This window comes from Choloepus didactylus, chromosome 4 (assembly GCF_015220235.1).
Source record: "Choloepus didactylus isolate mChoDid1 chromosome 4, mChoDid1.pri, whole genome shotgun sequence".
NCBI lineage: Eukaryota > Metazoa > Chordata > Mammalia > Pilosa > Megalonychidae > Choloepus > Choloepus didactylus.
This window is the reverse complement of record NC_051310.1, coordinates 110,259,486-110,278,435: the sequence shown is the minus strand read 5'-3', so window position 1 is coordinate 110,278,435 and position 18,950 is coordinate 110,259,486. Positions and strand designations below refer to the sequence as shown.

The 18,950-nt window shown below is 48.5% G+C and overlaps 1 protein-coding gene across 2 annotated transcripts in view; it reads right to left on the bottom strand.

The window, feature by feature from the left end:
* Positions 1–18,950, bottom strand: part of ITGA11 (integrin subunit alpha 11) — a 120,676-nt gene that overhangs the window by 62,423 nt on the left and 39,303 nt on the right. The window lies entirely within an intron of this gene.

Genomic DNA, 18,950 nt, shown 5'->3' with positions numbered 1-18,950 from the left:
GGACCCCACCTAGAGCCTTCGGAGGGGGCGTGGCCCTGCTGCCACCTCAATCCTGGGCTCTGGCCTCCAGAACTGTGTTGCTATAAGCCACTCAGTTTGTGGTAATTTGCTACGGCAGCCCTTGGAAATGAAGACACCTTGCTTATATGCATGCACACACATTATTCCTAGGGAAAACCAAGTGGCCACTCCTTTCCTCACCTGGCCCAGCCCCAGCAGTGCCCTGGATGAAAAGGCCATGGCCCCGGGGACACGTGTGTGGACTCACCTCCCTTTGAGGCTAAAGGGGCCCCCAAGCACCCCTTTCTAGTACCCCCAAAGTCCCATTCCACACCTCATCTCCTGCCCACTGGTGAGGGCAGCACCATCAGGGTCACCCAGAAAGGCACACGGGGCAAAGGGAACCCCACCGCTGACCTGAAGCCAAACCTGGAAGCAGGCAATACTCCCCTCAGTGCCTCGGGCATGTCTAGGGCTTTTTGGGCGCTGGGGGCCAGTCTGGCTGTCAGCGGGCAATGGCCTGCTCTGCTAGCATTAAGGCTCAGTAGTGACTCAAGAAGGGCAACCTTCCCAGGGACAGCTGCATTCCACTGGGAGGAGGCACTGGGCTTCCACAGCTCCGGGAGTCTTCCAGATAAAGAAGGGATAAAGAAGGGATGATGGTGGATTTGGGGCTTCGGGGCAGGTGAAACATTGGGGAGCAAGGAGACCTCTCTGGAGCCCTTTAAATTCTGCTCTTCCAGCAGCTGCCCACTCCGTTGTAACATGGACTAATGCGAAGGCCGTCACTTGTTTTCTGATTTAAGACAGAGAGGAGATGGACTGGAGGTTCGGGCTACCCAGAATTTAAGTGGCTGCTTAAATAATCCCCAGTCCCTGCCTTCCTCTCGATGCTACCAGGAAAGAGAGCTAGGCTGAAGTGGGACTTAACAGAGCTCTGTTTGAAATTAAGACTCTGTGAAATAAGAGCTGGGGTTTCTCCCCTGGGGAGCCAGATAATAACAGATTCTAAATATATCCCCTGATTAAGCAAGCCTATTTTGACTGGCAGGAGTTAATGAGACCCATAAAATCTGTTTGTCTAGACGATGGTGATTTTTGGCTACTTAATTCTGCAAGAGATTGTGTGGTCAAGGCCCCTTCATTCTTTCCAGCTAAGAAAAGAGAGGCCAGTAAGTGAGGCTCGGGCCCTGAGCTTGCTTTTCCAGCTGCCCCAGCTTTTCCAGGTCCACCTGATATGTGACTGAGTCTTCCTCAGGGACCTGCCCTCCAGGGTGGGGGTGCTTTCTGGACCGAGTGCCTTTGAGGACGTGCAGGGTGCCTCTGGGAGAATCAGGCACCCTATGTTTCCCAGACAAACCATCCCTGTGGGTATTCTAAAAACACTCCTACAGCCTGGCAAGTTGGACACCCCACGCCTCCTCCCTTTTGCAGAGTGGAACTCTGAGGCCCCAGTGCCTACTCGGAAGGTCCCTAACACAGAGCAAGACCCTTGGGCTGAGAATCCAGGACTGGGTCTTCATCCTGGTTCTGTCACTGGCTTGCTGTGTGGCCTTGAGAAGTCATTTAACTTTCTGGGCCTTGGTTTTCTTGGCTGTGAGATGGGGTTAAAAATTCCTGCTCTGCACACTTCGCAGAGACATGGTGGGAAGTCACAGATGTTAAAGGCATTGGGAGACAAAACGGCTGCATCTAGGGAGGTAAGATTGGTGACTCCCTACAAGCCATGTGTCATGGCAGTGGCCACCACGGGACAACCTGGCAATAAAACCACCAAGTCTCTGTGACCTCAAATTTGCTCAAGACTGGGCTCTGTCTTTTTCAAAGAACAAGGGCTGCTCCCTCCACCCCACCTTGACCCTTCAGGACCTCAGTTCTCTGAGATTCTGGGCATTTTGTGAGGTGGCAGCCAGGGCTTACTGTCCCCATGTTACAGGTGCATAAACTGAGGCCCCAAGTTGTGGCAGAGCTGGGACTGCAGTTCTGGGACAGCTTCCTCTTTGCTGCCCCCAAATTTTTTCGCCAGGCAGGGAGGGTCTGGCTTAGCCCCCCTTTCCATTGTTGGTCTGGGCATTACATGTGCCTGTCGGGCTTGAGGTTTTGAGGATATGATTCAGTCTTGCTCTGAGGGGATAAGTGCCGAAGAGCAGGGGAAATGTTTGCATCACCACAGAGACCAGCCAAATCGCTCTGGGGTCTGGCAGCCCTGGCACCCCCTGGGGCCTCAGCCTTCTGTAGCCATCTGTGGCCTCAGGGCCCCTTGTGCCTCTCGGGGGCTGGACACCCTACACCTTCTGGTGCGGGCACCCGACTGCATGCGCAGCAAACCCCGAAGGTTGTGGGGAGCGTTGGCCCTTTCCGTGGGCTGCCCCCCGTGAGGCACCAGCTGTGGGTTCCGGGCATTCTTCCCGCAGGGGTTCAGGGAGCAGGCCCGCTGCTGCCGATGGGGGATTGTGGCAGGCCTTTCAGCCACAGCCCTGAGCGACCTCTTCCCTGGTGGCTGCCCTCAAAGCAGGGCCTAGAAGTAGGGCCACCCCCAGGAAAGCTGGACATGGCCCCACTGGGCGCTGGACTCCCTGGCTCCCAGCAGGACACAGGCTGGGGGGGGGGCTCAAACCCTCCCACCTGACTCCCTATCTCCCACCCTCTCCAACAGGGCCGTACATAAACTCATCCCATTTGCTTATTCTCAGATCCATTCTGCAAGGCAGTTTTGGTCTCCAAATTTTTAAAATTATGCACATTTATCAGACAAAAAGTGACTCGTATCCCCAATATGTGTAAACTGATATGTAAATTATACCACCGTACAACTGTCAAACTGTATATGAAATAATAGTAATTCTATTGTCTTTTTTTCAGATAAAATATAAATCTAAATTGAACTTGGATCACTTTATTTCTGTGCCCCAGTATTTTGTCTTGCATATCCCCTGTAGTGTGCACATTCTGCTTTGGAGACCAGCACTTTAAGATCCAGCACAAATCCCCACCTACTCCAGGAAGCTCTCACTGATTACCTCAGGCTTTCCACATGAACCAGCATTTAATCCCTGCTGCTCGGCTTGGCCAGTGTTACGGCGTCATGAGCTCCTTGAGGGCTGAGACAGCCTTGACTGCCTTGCTGCACCAGCCTAGGGTGGTCTTGAGAGTACTCAGACAACAGGGACTCATTGATTGATCTGACCTTCTGTTTGCTCCCAGCAGTTGCTTGGAGAGCTTGTGGCTGTGCCATAGGCTTTCAGAGCCTAGAAAATGGGTGCTGAGAAACTTGAATATTTTCCATGTACAGACGTTCAATGGAGTGACCAAGTTACCTTTTTAAAGTCAATGTTGATTGCTTCCCTGGTTTCAATTCCCCCTTCCCAATTGTCCCTGTTTCTGTTTGGGGAGCCAAGGAATCTGGCTCCACTCCCACTTCCATGGACTGGAGCACATATCTCTCACTAGGCCAGCTTTGTCCCTTAGTTGCAGTGGTTGAGTCAGGGCAGGCAAATGACTTAAGCCAGTCCAATCAGAGTGAATCTCAGGACTTCCACATGGGCGGCAGGGACCAAGGTGGTCTCTTTCTCTGGATCCATAGTGTATGGATACAAGGATAGGATCTGCTGGCAGCCACCCTGTGACTATGAGGGGTATGAGTGGATGTCTTGAGAGGGGGTGGGCTGAGAGACTCATCAAAAAAAGGAGCTGAAGTCCTAATTTGTGGTGAACCCCTGATCAAACTATACCTGAAGCCGCACACCACTGTATTTTTCAGATATGTGAGCAATGACTAGCTTTTACTATGTAAGCCCATTTGAGTTGAGCTTTAGGCATTTAGATCAGAAAACATTCTAATGTTTAGAGTATGTAAGGCAAAAGAAAAAGGACATAGTTAAAATTACCCTTAAAAGTCCTGTCACCATGCTCTGATGTTATGAGGCACATGGGAAGCAAGAACAAAGAGGGAAGAGCAGATTTATATTCCCAGGTCCATCTGGGACATGGTGAATGCATAAAACTGTCCCTCAGCCCAGTCTTGTGGGAACAGAAAGCCTTTTGTTCTATGTGCATCCCACTAATACCAGCTCGGACACGGCACCCAGTACTCCAGATGTCTCTGGCTACCTGGCGACTCGCCCTGCAGACCATCAGAACTGGGAGTAAAAGTGGAGGTTTCTCAGGCCAGCCTCATCCTATACTAGGAGGCACTGGAGGCCTGGAGCAGGGAAGTGCTGGGTCTGAGGTCTCAGAGCAGGCGGGGGCAGAGCTGGACTGGCATTCAGGTGCCTCCCAAGCCACAGAGGGGAGAAGCCCAGAGGCAGGGCTGGGGCTCTTGGCCCAGCTCCACCTTTGATGGGCTTGTCTGGAAAGGCGGGTGTGAGTGGCTCAGCTCCCTGAGATGGGGTGAACCCTGAGGCCCTGGGCACCTTTAGGTCATCAAAGGCTTAGAGAAGGAAGGAGGAAAACAACAACTGATTGGAGCTGCCTCTTGGGGACATCCTGGGCCCAGAGGCCCACACAGGCTGCCTAGGAAAGGCAAGATGTGGGTTCAGTCTCCTCTGTGGCCAGCCTCACTGCTTCCCTCTGCAAGGCCTGGAACTCACTTTCCAGGAAATCCAATTCTTACTGATTATACTTTCCATTTTTATTTTAATTAAAAGCGTTTTATTGTTATCCTTTTCATTTTAATCAGTCACTTTCACACCTGTAATTGCATTGATTTTGATCACCAGGAGGACTTCCAGGCTGGCTAGGACAGTTTGTATTTTGGCTCCACAGATGAGGAATCAGAGATTCAGAATGTGAATGTCATGAGGCTGCTGAGAGACAGTGGTCAGTTTCAGAGCTGGGACTCCACGTCCAGTGCTCTCTTCACCCCTGGGAAGAACCGGGAAGCTCAGGGCTGGGCAGTGCCCAGTGTGGGGACAGGGCTGCCCTCCCCAGTGCCAGCCGGGCCTGTCCCCCAGGGGCCTCTTTCCTCCTCTCCTCTCTCACCCCATTGCCTTCCTCGCCTGCTTCTCCCCCAGCTGCCCCACACCCTCCTCCACTCAAACTCACACCAAGCCCTTAGTCCCATTTCTCTCCTGGCTTCATTTTTCATTTTTCTGAAATCAGATAGGGACATCAGGGAGGGGTTTCTCTCGAGAAGCAGAGAACTCAAGGGGGGAACAAGGAAGAGGCTATTCCTTTAGCGAGACCTTTCTCTCCCTGTCTGTCTCCACGGGAAACATCATCTCCTCCCGCCAGCGGGAGCAAGAATGATGGCTAATGCGTTCAAGATGGGGCTGGCAAGTGCTGAGAGCGCAAGCCCGAGCAGGGTTGGGGGCGGCGCCAGGGTGGGCGAGGGAGAGCCTTCCCCGGGACCTGCGGGGCCTGCCGGAGGGGCAGGCGGCACTTGCAGGTCTGCCTGGGCTGGCTGGAGGGGCTCGTGGTTCGCTGTGGCTCAGACACCTGTCAAGGCCAGGAAAACAAGGACCCTGCTCTGGGCCAGCACACCTCCGACTCCGCCTTCCTCCACACAAGTCTCATCGGATGGGAATCCTTTGTGTGTGTTTTACGCTAACACGCATTTACAGAGCTTATTAGGTTCTGAGGCTTTACATATATTATTTCGTATTGTTGATGACTCATATCATTATTCATTCATTGATTCAAATACATTTATTGCGCTCCTATTATATGCCAGGTGCTGGGGGCACAATGGTGAGCATGGCACTGTCCCTGCCTTCAAGAAGGCTCCGGTGCAGTTGTGGAGGCAGGTGGGGTAAAAGGCAGGGACAACCCCAGCAGTGCTTCTCAAACCACTGAGTGCTTGTTAGATAAGCCCAAGGTCTTGAGCCCTACCCCAGACCTAAGGAATCAGAAACTCTGGAGGTGGGGCCCAGCACCCTGCTTTAGGACCTCCAGGGGGTGCTGGTGCACACTCAGGTTTGAAAATCAGCATGATACAGAAGGAGAAATGCTTAGACGGGGGTGGCGGAGAGAGGGGAGAGCCTTGCTGGGCTCAGAAAGCCCCACATCTACTTCAGTAAAACCTACACACTATATCACGTGAATGCTGCTAGCTTCTCTGTTCCCGTTTTCCCCAGGGCTGCCATGTGTGCAGTGTACTGCCTCTCATTCATCGTTCAGGGCTTGCCACAATGCCTCCTCCTCAAAGAGGCCTTCCTTGACTACCTGCCACTCCCGTCTCACCGATCTTCCTCACAGCAGTTTGCACCATCTGCTGCTATCTTATTTATACCTTTTTATTGTCCAAATGCCCTGGTAAAATAGGAGCTGCAAAAGAGCTGGGACCTTGTCAGTCAAGTTTGAAGCTGTAGATATCCCAGTGCTCAGAACAGTGTCTGATCTAGAGTTCACCCCTGAAATACAGTTTTTGAATGAATTTGCTAATTACCTGGCTTGGTGATCTGGTATACTACAATTTGGGGCAATTGACTGCAGGCAGTCTTTTTTGTTTTGAAACCTGTTGGCTCAACTGCCAGAGTAGAACAAGCTCCTGCAGAGGAAACAACGGTGGCCTGAGGCAAGGCTGGGAGCTGCCCTGGGCTCCCACCTGCCAAATGGGACCGAGGATACCTGGGGTGCTTACCCACCCCCCAGCCCGCACCCCAGGGTTTTAAGGGGTGGTGGCTCACAAACCCTGCTAGTCATCAGAGTCACTGGGGAGTTACACATGACAAATGCCACCACCTGCAGAAGGTTCTGATTCAGCCAGTCTGGGACAAATGGAATTTTTTTTTAAGTTCCTAGATGGGCAGGAAGGATTGGGAGTTCTCGTTTGAAGAATCTCCTAAAGAAATAAATATGAGGCCCCCTGGACAAGTGAAAAAGCATCCGCCTGGAAAGTTTTGCTACATCTGGGGATTATAGCCACAGCATCCTCCTGGCTGTCCAGAAATGGTCCTGGGCTGGGTTTGTTTGTTTGTTTTGTTCGTCATAAGGAAACAGCTAAGAAATACCTACTTTAACTGGTTCAAAAAGTATTAACTTATTTAAGAAGTATTATTAATTTTTTTTTAGATGATAAAGGTAATACATGTTTGTTGTATAGTGGCCATACAGCAGTACTGAGCAATGAAAAAAACAACAAACAAACAAACAAACAAAAAAAGCCCTCTCCCTCTTCCAATCCCGCTTTCTATAGGTAACCACCATTAGCAGCATGGGGAATAGACAATTTTTACGCATTTTATGGAGAATTTTAAGAATGGAATCATTCTACACATAGGGTTCTGCAACAGCCTTTTTCCACTTACTTATTTTGCCTGGACATCTTTTCATGTCAGTCAGTATTGGTGCCCTTTAGGCTCAGAGACTGAGACACTGCCCTGGGTCCCACTCTGACCCTTCTCTGGCTATGCCCCTCCCTAAGGGGTGAGGAATCCTCCAAGGGGACGGGCCCACCTAGAGCTCATGCCCCCATGCTCTGGGTACCAGGGATCCTGGAATCTTCTGTCCAAACAATCTGGGGCTCCTTCCAGGGTACACAGGCCTCTTACCTAGATCTTTCTGATGGTGAATCACACCACTCACCTGCACACACCCCTAGACCCAAGGGGCAGACAGAGCTGGATGTGCAGGATGTCCAGTTGTGCAAAGCCCCTCAATTATGGAGAGGGAACTGTAGGTGGGAAAAGAAGATGTGGGCTGAGGGCCAAAGCCGCTATTTGCTTTCTTTTCCTAGGCCCCAGATGCTGGGAGCAGGCCTAGTATATATAGACAATATAGCTCCACCTCATTCTTTACAGTGGTTGCACCGTGTTATGTTTCCTTTTTAACCACTTTCCTATTGATGGATATTTAAATTATTTCAGCCATTTTCCTATTGATAGATGTTTAGGTGCTTTTCAGAAATTTTTGTATTACACAAGCCTTTTATCAAAACTAGTAAATAAAAAGCCTCCATGTGCAAGTAGCTATGAGGGGCAATGAAAATAGTTGACCTGGAGCCCACACATGCTACTCTGAAGGTGGAGGTGGAACCAGCCCCTCTCATCTCAGATACAGAGCTTGTTGACAAGCATCATCCCGGCCCTCGACTTCACAAGCTTGGTTCTCTCATTTTTTCCTGGCAACTTTTGGTTCCACCTCAGTTTACATCCCAGCAACATTTTTTCCTAACTTGCAGAATTGCTTAGACCAGAAGAGGGAGGAGCGAGGGGAGACGACCGCAGAGGGAGTTCTCGATGCATTTGAAGGGAAAAGAAGAGCCTGACCCACTGACCGAGAAGCAGGAAAGTGGCCGGGTTGGCACCATTTTGTTAAAGGGCACTAGCCTCCAGAGCCAGCCGCGGGGGATGGCTTGTCCTTTCCTCCATGCTCCCAGCGCTCTCTCCTGCCTGTCTCTGCTCATGTAGAGCTCTCAGCCCAACTCGCTGACCGTCCCCACTCCATCCCCTCTTCTGTACCTCTCCCTTCATCTGGCAGCTGGAAGCCCCCTCCCAATTCACTGGGGCTTTGTGTTCCTCTTGTCTTTTCTCTCCTCTAGACAATTTGCTTCTAGATAGCAGAGAGGCCCCGATACATCTTAAAATCCCCCTTTAGTGCTGGCCACAGTACCCTGAACACAGTCAAGTTTCAGTAAATGTTTGTTGAGTGAATAAACGAACGTATCTACGGAGGATGCCACTCACTTTGCCAAGACGAGTGAGTCTTCACTCTGCTTCTCGGGGTGAAGCTGGGACCAGAGCTGGGCTGAGCCCTTCCGGCCCCACCTGCAGATGGACCCCCCACCCGGAGGTGCCCCTAGCCCCTCTCTCCCCCGGCAGGTGATATCTTTTCTTCCGCCAGAGGGACTGAATGGACAATGTAAAAATCCCCCCTTTCTTCTCAAAATGTTTGCTAAGCCCTCACTTCTTTTTCCAAGTCATGCTCAGTGTTTTTCTTTCCAGTTGTGTAACAACTCTCTCCTCTGAAAACGAAACATAAACACAGCAATAGTTTGGACAGATGTTTCTCAGTGGAACGTATACTTTTAATTTCTTGGCATGTGTGAGTCTGGCAGTCGTCAGCTATTGCTTGGTAGCAGGGAAAGAGGCCTCAGAATTCTCTGCTCTTCATCTTGGGTGGACGGTAGTACTTTAAGTGATCAGTGTACAGACCCAGTGGCTCACCTCATCTGCCCACAGCCAGGGGAGGTGGCTGGGCAAGGAATGTGATTTCCATTTGACTGGGGAAGAAAGCAAGGCCCAGAAAATCTCAGGATTTACCCCAATTCACACTGCGAGGTAGAGGCTGAGGCGAAACTGGAACACTTGTCACCCCCACAGTGTCTAGCAGTTTTTCCAGCGGCCATGTGGATTTGTGTAATATAGCAAATAAGAAGGCCTGGAGGCGAAAACACAGACGCTCCTTGTTGGCCATGGGCCTGTTGCCCTATTTCTGGTTAACTCTGATCTACCCTCAGATGAGCCAAGTGACCTGGGGAGAGGAAGGTGTGCCCAGGTGTGTGGGGGCACAGAGGAAGGCCATGGCTCACCCATGGGGGACTCCAGGATGGAGCCTTACAGGATGAAGAGGGGCCACCCAGGTGGAGGGCTGGGACCACGGGAAAGAAGAACAGCCCCCCCTGAGTCCTGCATGGTGCCAATACTTGGGAGCATTATTTCTAACACACCTTCCACGGGTCTGGCTGGGCCTGGGAATGGACCCGGAGGTGACCAGCCCAGTCCCTGCCCTCACGGAGCTTGCGGCTGAGTCATCCTCAACCTGGGCTTACACCATTCTCCCTTTCCACACCTCCCTGATGTTCCAAATCTCTTCCCACCCCTTCACTTATCCAGAGGACTCTACTGAAAGTGGCTCTAAAGTATCACAATGTCCCCCAATCACCCCTTCAGTCACCCCTGCAGACCTAGGCACTGGGGATCACCTCCAAAGTAAGCCTGGAAAGATTTCACTCATCAATCCATGAGAACTCCCAGACCCTTTACAAAGGAGAAAGTCAGTGGTTCTGGAACCTGGCTGGGCAGTAGACTTACCTGTTCACTAAAAATTTATCTAACTTTTTAATAAACACAGATTCCCAGGTCCTATCTCTAGAGATTGTGATTTAGTAGGTCTTAGATCAGGTTAAGGAATCTGTAATTTTAAAGACTTTCACAGGTGATTCTGTTCTGCAGCCACCTTTGGGGACCCCCTGGATTATATTTATCAGGTGATGGCCACACTGTGACATAATGGAACACTGGTCACACAGGGACTGAGGGCAGATGCCCCAGCAAGAAAAAGTTAACAAACATTGTGTCATATGTTCATCTATATGATATGAACAAGCATGTAAATGCATGCATGCATGGAAGAATGTTTTAGAGGAGCTTATTGTCAGACTTTGTGCTAGGTGCTTTCCCTGGCATTAACTTACTTTTTCCTCACCAGAAACCTGTGAGACAGATGGTATGACCATTTTGAAGCTGAGGGGACCACAGCACAGAGGAGCTAGGTGACTACTCATGGTGACCCGGCTGGCTATGGGGCAGCTCTGTGGCCTCCCTCCTGCCTGGCCCTCTCCCTGCCTCTGAGTTAGATGGGCTGTAGAAAGCAGAGGATACACAAGCCAGAAGTCTTATGTTCCCCTCGTTCCTTGTTGGTGGGAATGTAAAATGGTGCACCTGCTGTGGAAAACAGTTTGGTGCTTCCTCAAAAGTTAAACATAGATTTACATTTGACTAGGCAATCTCACTTTTAGGCATATACCCCAAAGAACTGAAAACTGGAACGCAGATATTTGTATACCAATGTTCATAGCAGCAGTATTCTCTATAGCCAAAGGGTGGAAGCAACCCAGATGTCTATCAACAGATGAATAGAGAAAAAAAATATAGTACAGACATACAATGGAATAAATTCCACTGTAAAAAGGAATGAAGTTCTGATACAAGCTACGACGTGGATGAACCTTGATGACATCATGCTGAGTGAAATAAGACAGAAGCAAAAGGACAGATAATTTATGATTTCACTTCCATTAAATATCCTGAATAGGCAAATTCGTAGAGACAGAAAATAGATAACTGGTTACCAGGAGTTGGGAGGGGAGAACGGAAGATGAGAAGTTATTACTTAATGGGTGCCGTTTCTGTTTGGGATGATGGAAAAGTTTTGGTAGTGGATGGTGGTGATGGTAGCACAACATTGTGAAAGCAATGAATGCCACTGAATCATATGGTCGAAAGTGGTTAAAATGGAAAATGTTATGTTGCACACTTTACCGCACACAGGAAAAAAGAACCCATGTTCCATCAGGGAGTCCTTAGGTTGCATCAAGGAATCATTTGACATGCAGAATCCTTCGAAATACTTTCCATCTGGTTCAAAGCTCAGATATATTTTCTTTGTCTCCCTTCTGCACTGTGACTAATGGCTATTCTTACAGAATGGTTATTATCTTAAGAAGCCATCAAGAAACAAAAAGGCCATGGATTAACTTGAACTATTGAAGGCTACATTACATTTTTGGAAAACTCCTCCTCATTGGGTTACAAATTCATGGGCTCAACAGTTGGAAAGAGAGTGAGGGGTCAGGGCAGAGAGGGGCAGTTGTTACAGAGTGGGCCTGGGGGCTGGACTAGGCCACTGTTCATTACCGCCTCCCCTCCTGCCTGACTTCACTTTGGCCAAGTCCTTCCAACCTCTCCCATATAGGGACCATTGTCCCCAGACTCTTTTTAACAAGAACATCTGACTTTGGGCTTCCCTGACATTTCACTTGGGTCATACCCAAACTTCTAGAACCACTCTCTCTTCCTCTCTCCTTCTCCTGTGGGCTGGTGACAAGCACTGAAGATACAAAGACAAATGGAAGGCCAGCTCTACCCTCGAGGACTCACAGCCCCCTTCCCTGTTTACTCTCTCAGCCCTCTTTATTCTCCACCTCATTTTCTCCTCTCTTCCCTCCTTTTCCTCATTTCATTGTCTATTTTTCTTAATTTGCTTTCTCTACAACTCCTTCTCCATCTCTCTCTGCATTACTGGCTCAGGATGACTCATCACAGCTAAACTAGGAAGCAATGATTCAAGAGGGAAAGTGGGGAGGATTTAGGAATTCCAACAGAAAAAAGGTCAGAAACCTTGTCAAGACAGACACAAGTCAATAATAAGCATTTTGTCATTGGTTGTGTGTCTGAGGGTTGTAGCCATGTGAAACAGAAGTTGCTGAAAGAGAAGACAAGCCATTTGAAAGAGTTTGAAATCCCTGATGAGTTCTTGATTATTCACGAGGGAGTAAGAATACATTAGAAGGAGGTATTCTGTTGAAGCCTGGGGAAAACAAGGGTTAGGTTAAATAGTGATTGAGCACAGTTAAGATTAGTGAGAAAAGTCATTTATAGTATATTGATTTGTTTTTCTAATTACATATAATCTTAAAATGTATACATTAAAAAAGTATACATTGCACTTTGGTTTTTAATAATGAGTTCCATTTTTACATTTTGTATGCTTAACAATGGATGCTTATGCAGCCCTGAATTAACGACTTCTATGAGAAACTTGGATAAGGGAACTATTACCGGGAGGCATTGCGCCCCCTTGTGTCAGTCATGATGATTGCAGATAAAGTGCCAAGGAGCAATTAACTTTTGAGTACCAGTCTTCAAAATTCAAACCTCTGAAATTATCGAAAGACACTCTCAAGATGGAATGAATCTCAGCATTAGTTTGTTTCCCACCTCGTGTGAGGAGCTCCCCTTCCCTCTCCTGCTCTGGACTTAGGATGCTGCAAATTACAGAATGAAGAGTGTCAGCTCCAGAGAAGGGAGGATGGCTCCCACGGGCTGCCAGGAGGGCGGGGGTGGAGAGAGAAGATGCTGAACTGGCAAATCATTCTGGCTTCCCTCAGCTGCCCAAATTAAATTTATTTTCTTTCTTGGAGGTTAGTAACCAGGAGACTTTCCTTTCAATGTTTCCACTACCAGGATTGTGCGTCTTTTCCCCAAAGCATGCAATGCCTTGGGGAGCCTGCCTCTGGGAACTTGAAGCTTAGGGATTCTTGAGGACTAGTCTTAGTTCCAGCTCTGTCAATGGGTTAGAGGTGGGCTCTCTTCAAGACCTGAGACTTTCCTGGGTTGACTTGGCATTTAAATAAAGAGAGAGAGAGAGAAAGAGAGAGAGAAGGGAAGAGAAGAGAAGAGAAGAGAAGAGGAGACAAGAGGAGAAGAGAAAAAAACAGAAACAGCCTGGGAGATGCACAGGGGCTTGAGAGCTGTTTGCAGGCTGTATCTTAAATGCATGCACTGCCTCAGAATTCTCCCTGGGTTCTGGGGCTGACACACACAGCTCTCCTTGGCTCCTCTCAATGCTGCTTTATGTTTTTGAGGGCCTGATGGTGCAGCTTCTGCCAGTGGGGACAACCGTCTGGATTCCCATTCTCCCGGTCCTCTGCGGCTCACTCTTCTCTTGTCCGTGGACTGCCTGCCAGGGTCTGATGAGTGGCTTGGCCTGAGGCCCTGGGCCAACATTGCCCCAGGAGTACAGTGTTTTTCTCTCTCTCTTTCTCTATTTCTCAAGAACCGAGTGGTTTCACCCTATTCTGGGCTTTGCTTCTATAGTGATTTATCCGTTAACTAGAATGAATCATGGTGCCTGATTTTATTCGTTCCAAGAGAAAAGAGCAGAGGGTATTTATGTGCTGTGGTGTTGGGAGCCTCCTCTCATGGGCCCAAGCCAGGAAAAGAGCTAAGGGTGTCCCTCAGCACCATCTCCATGGCAATAAAGGGCACAGCTGCCCAAGGCCTGCAGCTGGCACTGGCTGGGACCTCCTTGCTGCTGAGGAGGAGAGACAGACTCAGCAAAGAGCTGCCATCCTGTCCTAACCAGACAACAGATCTCAGGGGCTCTTTTCCCCAAAGCCTCTCCTATGGTGCCATAGCTTTTCTCTGGGGTGGTAGGCAGCATAGGAAACTAACTCATCCAGCAGCTGCTCCATGGTAGACACTGTATACACCATCCCTTACTTATTCTTCATTAGAACCCTTTAGGGTTGGCTTCACCATACCCATTTCACAGATGAACAAACTGTGATCCAGAAAGTGGATGTGATGTGCTCACTTTCCCATGGCTTGGAAAGTGTGATGCCAGGTTTATGTGATTCTGAAGCCTAGACTTTCCTTGTAGTAAGTAAGGACTCTCAAATGTGCCTTCCTTTTATCTGCTGAGGCAGACGACTTGTGACCTGTGGAAAAGGGATGCCTATGAGAGGCTGAGGAGCCTTGGGGTTGGGAGAAGATGGAATGGTGGGGCCTGCAGGCATTGCCACTGGACCCAAGTTCAGCAGCCGATTTTTGTGGATTTGTTCTCATGTTTCCAGGCAACCTGCAACTCCACTGTTAGTGGTCCTCTGGGTTTAGACACAGAAGACCCCTGTGAAAATGCAAACTTGTTACCTGGGAAGGTAAGTACATAAAGCCACTGTAAGTGAATTAATGCCTTATCCAAATTAGAATTTAGTTTTGGTAGATAGTGTCAGTAGATCTTGAGAGATGGGACCCAGGATGAGGGGCAGGGGGAGGGAGGGTGGCAATTTTCACCTAAGGCCAGTTAAGCTGGGAGGAAGCATCACAGAAAGGGGAAACAACACTGGACTGGGAGTTGGGAGGTCTGGGTTTTGGTCCTGGCTCTGCCATGGACTTGCTGTGTGACTTTGTCTAGTCCCTTTCTATCTCCAGGCCTCAGTTTCCTCACCTGTAAAATAAGGGAGCTGGGGTAGGTAATTTCTAAGAAACCTACCCCCCCAACCTGCCCCCGCCCTCCTGCCCCCCACTGGAGGGGAGGGGATGCTGCAGGGGATGGAGAAGCCCTGAAGGCTAACTCCACCCTTGTAACTGCTTGGCCCATCAGGGAGTCTGGTGCCTGCTTCCGGGCACTATATCCCTCCTCAACCACCTCTGCCTTTGAGAATCAGGGTTGCTGAAGACCACGACACTGGTGGCACATCTTTGGACCAAGAAGTTATCCTGTCTGCCTGGGGTCTCCACTGGTAGAAGATACTGCCTTTGCAGAGGGGCCTCTGAGGAGAGACTGAGTGCCAATATAGTGTCAGGCAGGTCCACTCCAAGCCTTGTCCTCCTTAGGGGCCCACCCATGCCTGTCCACTATGTGAGGCCAAGCCTTTGAGAGATAGGTGGTGGGGCTGGCAGGTCTGCAGGAGCCCACGTAGCCTGAGTGGAGGATTTGCTTCCAAGCCTGAAAGTTTTTGGAGTCTCCCTCTGTGCTGCCTCAAGGTCCATACCCAGGACACCCAAACACACAGCCCTTTCAGCACCTGACCACACAGGTCTGGAGTTAAGTTGCTATAAAATAATCCCAAAGAATCCTTCAATGAGATGGGAAGTGTGTCTCAGACTGAAGACCTTATAAGAAGGGGAGAAGAGATACGGAGGAGGGGAGAACGTCACATGACGACTGAGGCAGAGGACGCCGTGGACTGCTGGCAACCAAAAGCCAGGAGTGAGGCACAGCATGGATTCTTCCCTGTAGACCTCAGAGGAAACCTGGCCCTGCTGACAACCTTGATTTCAGACTTTAAGTCTCCTCTAGAACTGGAAGACAATAAATTTCTGTTGTTTTAAGCCACCAAGTTTGTGGCACTTTGTTATGGTAGCCCGAGGACACCAAGCCACCTCCTGTTCAAAAGCCCTTGGAGTCCCAAAGGGGTCCCCTTCCCGAGCTCACCAGGGGCCATCCAGTTCCTGCTCGAGGCCCTTTGAGGGAGCTTGAGGGAAGGAGGAGAAATGCTCGGCCTTGCTGAGGGCTGAGGCATCTTCTCTCTCCAGGGGTGAGAGCTTCAGTGACCAAGTGGAAACTTGTGGGGCCCAGATTTGTTTTTTTCTCAGCACCAGGAGGCTTCCTGCCCCAGGAGACCACAGGTTCTGGGAGCCCCTCTGCAAACCCAGCATCAGAGATTCTGGAACGTAACATGGCCTTAAAAAACCAAGTGATTTAATGCTTTCAATGTAAATGCATTAGAGCCATGTGGATTAAATTTCCTTGAAAATACACAAGGGCTTAAAAAGCAAGGGAGAGAACACTAAGCTCAAGAGGAATTTGTTTTCTTTCTTCCTTTTGTTTTGTGTTTGTGAGTGCTGTTATTATTGCTAAAACCAAGATGTGGAAAACTGTTCAAGATGTCTGAAGGGTTGGTGTACAGTCAGCTTTGCCTAGTTTGAGTTCTGAGTTGGGAGTGAGGTGAGTGGAGGGTGAAGGGTGAGAAAATCGATTGGCAGCCCCATCAGGGCTTTCCGCCCATCGTCCGGCCATTTACAACAGGGTTTAGGTGCCCCAGTCAAAGAGCCGTTGATCAAGGAGGCTCACAGCCTAGTAAGCAGGGGCTGTATCCCATTGGCTCCTGCAGTAGAGACAGTGGGTGGATCTTTTTTTGGGGCAATGTTGGGACCTGGAATTTGAGGGATGGCAGGCACTGATGCTTCTCCATATGGGCATGACCTAAAGTCTGCCTCCAAGCAGCAGAATTTTGTACTTCAAGCCCTTGCTCTTTTCCTTCCTTTGAGGTGCCTGCTGGGAGGGAGCCAGATCAACAGGGGTTGTGCATAATAGCCAGTGGGCCCCCAAATGACACTGGCATCAGCCTCTTTTCCTACGATCACCATCCACAGGGCCCTATTTCTGGAATGCTGTCTGCAGCCCAGGGAAAATGGGTGAAAGGGAAGGAAGCAGGAAGGAGAAGCAATCAAGTAGGATATGCAATGGGGTCCACACAAGTGGGGATAGGAATCCCTAATAGGCCCTATGGGTTCCTGTCCATTCTGTGTGTGGCTCCTGAGATCCCTGGGTCTGCCAGCCCAGTTGTGGCAGTGAACATGCTCAGGTCAAGTGACCAACTGGATGTGACCCTTCCCATCTCCAACACCAGCTCTCTCCCACAGTGCTCCTGGTTAGCTCCCACAATGCTCAGATCAGCAAAAGCAACCTATCATACCTTTCTGCTCATCTAAGTCCAACCTTCAAGACCCTGTTCAAATGCCCCTCTTCTAAACACACCCCCCCCCCCCCCCCCAGAGACTCCAAGCACAGGGTCTCTCCTTTCCAACTCTGGCTCTTTGTGCTATGAGCAACACATGCTGGCTACTCTCAGGTTTCAGGGAGAAGGTGGTTTGCCAACAGGAGAGATGGGTCATGGGCCTAAGAGACTCCAGCATAAGGTAGGAAGTGATATGTGCCATCATAGAGAGGACTCAGGGAGGGCAAAGTCATTTTTGCCTAGAAGAAGCATCCAGAAAGGCTTCATGGAGAAAGTGACCTTATGAAAATGAACATAATTAATACCAGCTCACATTTTGTCTTGTATTGCATTTTAATTATTTCAAGAATATTAGTATTGCTTCCCCAGCTGGTCTGTGAGTTACTTAAGAATGAGACCATGTCTAATTCTTAACAATATTTTGCATAGTCAAGTAAAATTAATTAACAGATGCTTAATAAACAAATATTGGTAAATTTTTTTTCTGGTAAAAGTCAGTTCAACTAAGTCTTTAACCATTCATACCAGGTAAAGAATATTGATGTTGTAAATCTTAGTCTGAGCTGGTTGAGAGAGGTTCAAATCATTCAATCAGTATTTCAAAATATGTTCTTTTGAGCATCTACTAAATGCCAAGGATGATACCCGAGATTTCAGGAAGAAAGACAACAAAACAGACAATTACTATCCAGTTTAATAAATTCTATGAAAAGGGAAATGCAGAATTCTATGGGGGTAGTTAATCCATTGATGGGAATGGATGGTGAGAGAAATGGAATGATATATAAATTGATAAAAGAATGTGAAAGAGGACTTTCAATCCATCCATAAACAACTTTGAAAACCAGACAAAATATATAAAACAATTGTTTTATGCCACTGGATAGCCATCAACGAGAGAGCAATCCTCGAGAAAGGGGAAACCCCAGAGTTGACGCCCACATTCACCCTAGTTTTCTTTCTGAGGACATTTTCTTTCTTGCAGCTCAGGGCAGTAGAGTCCAAGCAGAGAGCAGCAATCTTGCGGGATAGAGGAAATAGTGATTGGATTTGGGCTTGCAAAGTAAGCTCAGGTGGGTGATGGGCAGGGTACCAGAAAGGAGAGATGCACAGACAAAGAACCCCCCAAATCTGCTAGAAGTTACTCTCATGTCTTTGGCTTACTCTTGGGCTGTGCATGCAGAGTGTGGGACTCTGGGCCTAACAGAGAACAGCCACTCAGAGGAGAGACTTCAGAGGCTGTCCAGTTATGGAGAGACTTGGGGGTTCATGCCCAACCAGAATGGAGAGACCTTAGTGAAAGCCCTGGACTTGCAGTTGAGAGCTCAGAAAATCTATGCCCTGGAATTAAGGACCACACTCTAGGAGTAAGGGGAAAAATAAATTGGACCTTCCCCAACTTAGGCCAAATCAAGCCTTGAAAATATCTAGGTGATTTAGCCATTAATTTAACTGCCTATAAAAACAAAATTTAGCATTCTTTAAAGGAAGGCTCTACAATGTATCATCCACAATACTTAGAATAGAATAAAAAATTACTAAACAGGCAAAGTATCAGAAGAAAGTGACTGATAACCATGAGATAAAGTAGTCAATAGAAGCAGACACAGATGACCCAGAAACTGGAGTTAGTCAACGATTTCTTCAAAATAACGATGACAAATAATATGTTAAAGAAAAGAGTGTAAAAGATGGATGAATGGGAGAAAGATAATTTTAACAGAGAATTAGAATCTATAAAAATGAATCAGATGGACATTCAGGAATTGCAAAATAAAATATCTATAATTAAGAATACATTGGATTAGTGTGATTGTGAAGACCTTGTGGATCACACCCCCTTTATCTAGTGTATGGATGAGTAGAAAAATGGGGATAAAAACGAAAGGAAAAATGGGGTGGGACGGGGGGATGATCTGGATGTTCTTTTTTCACTTTTATTTTTTATTCTTGTTCTGGTTCTTTCCGATGTAAGGAAAATGTT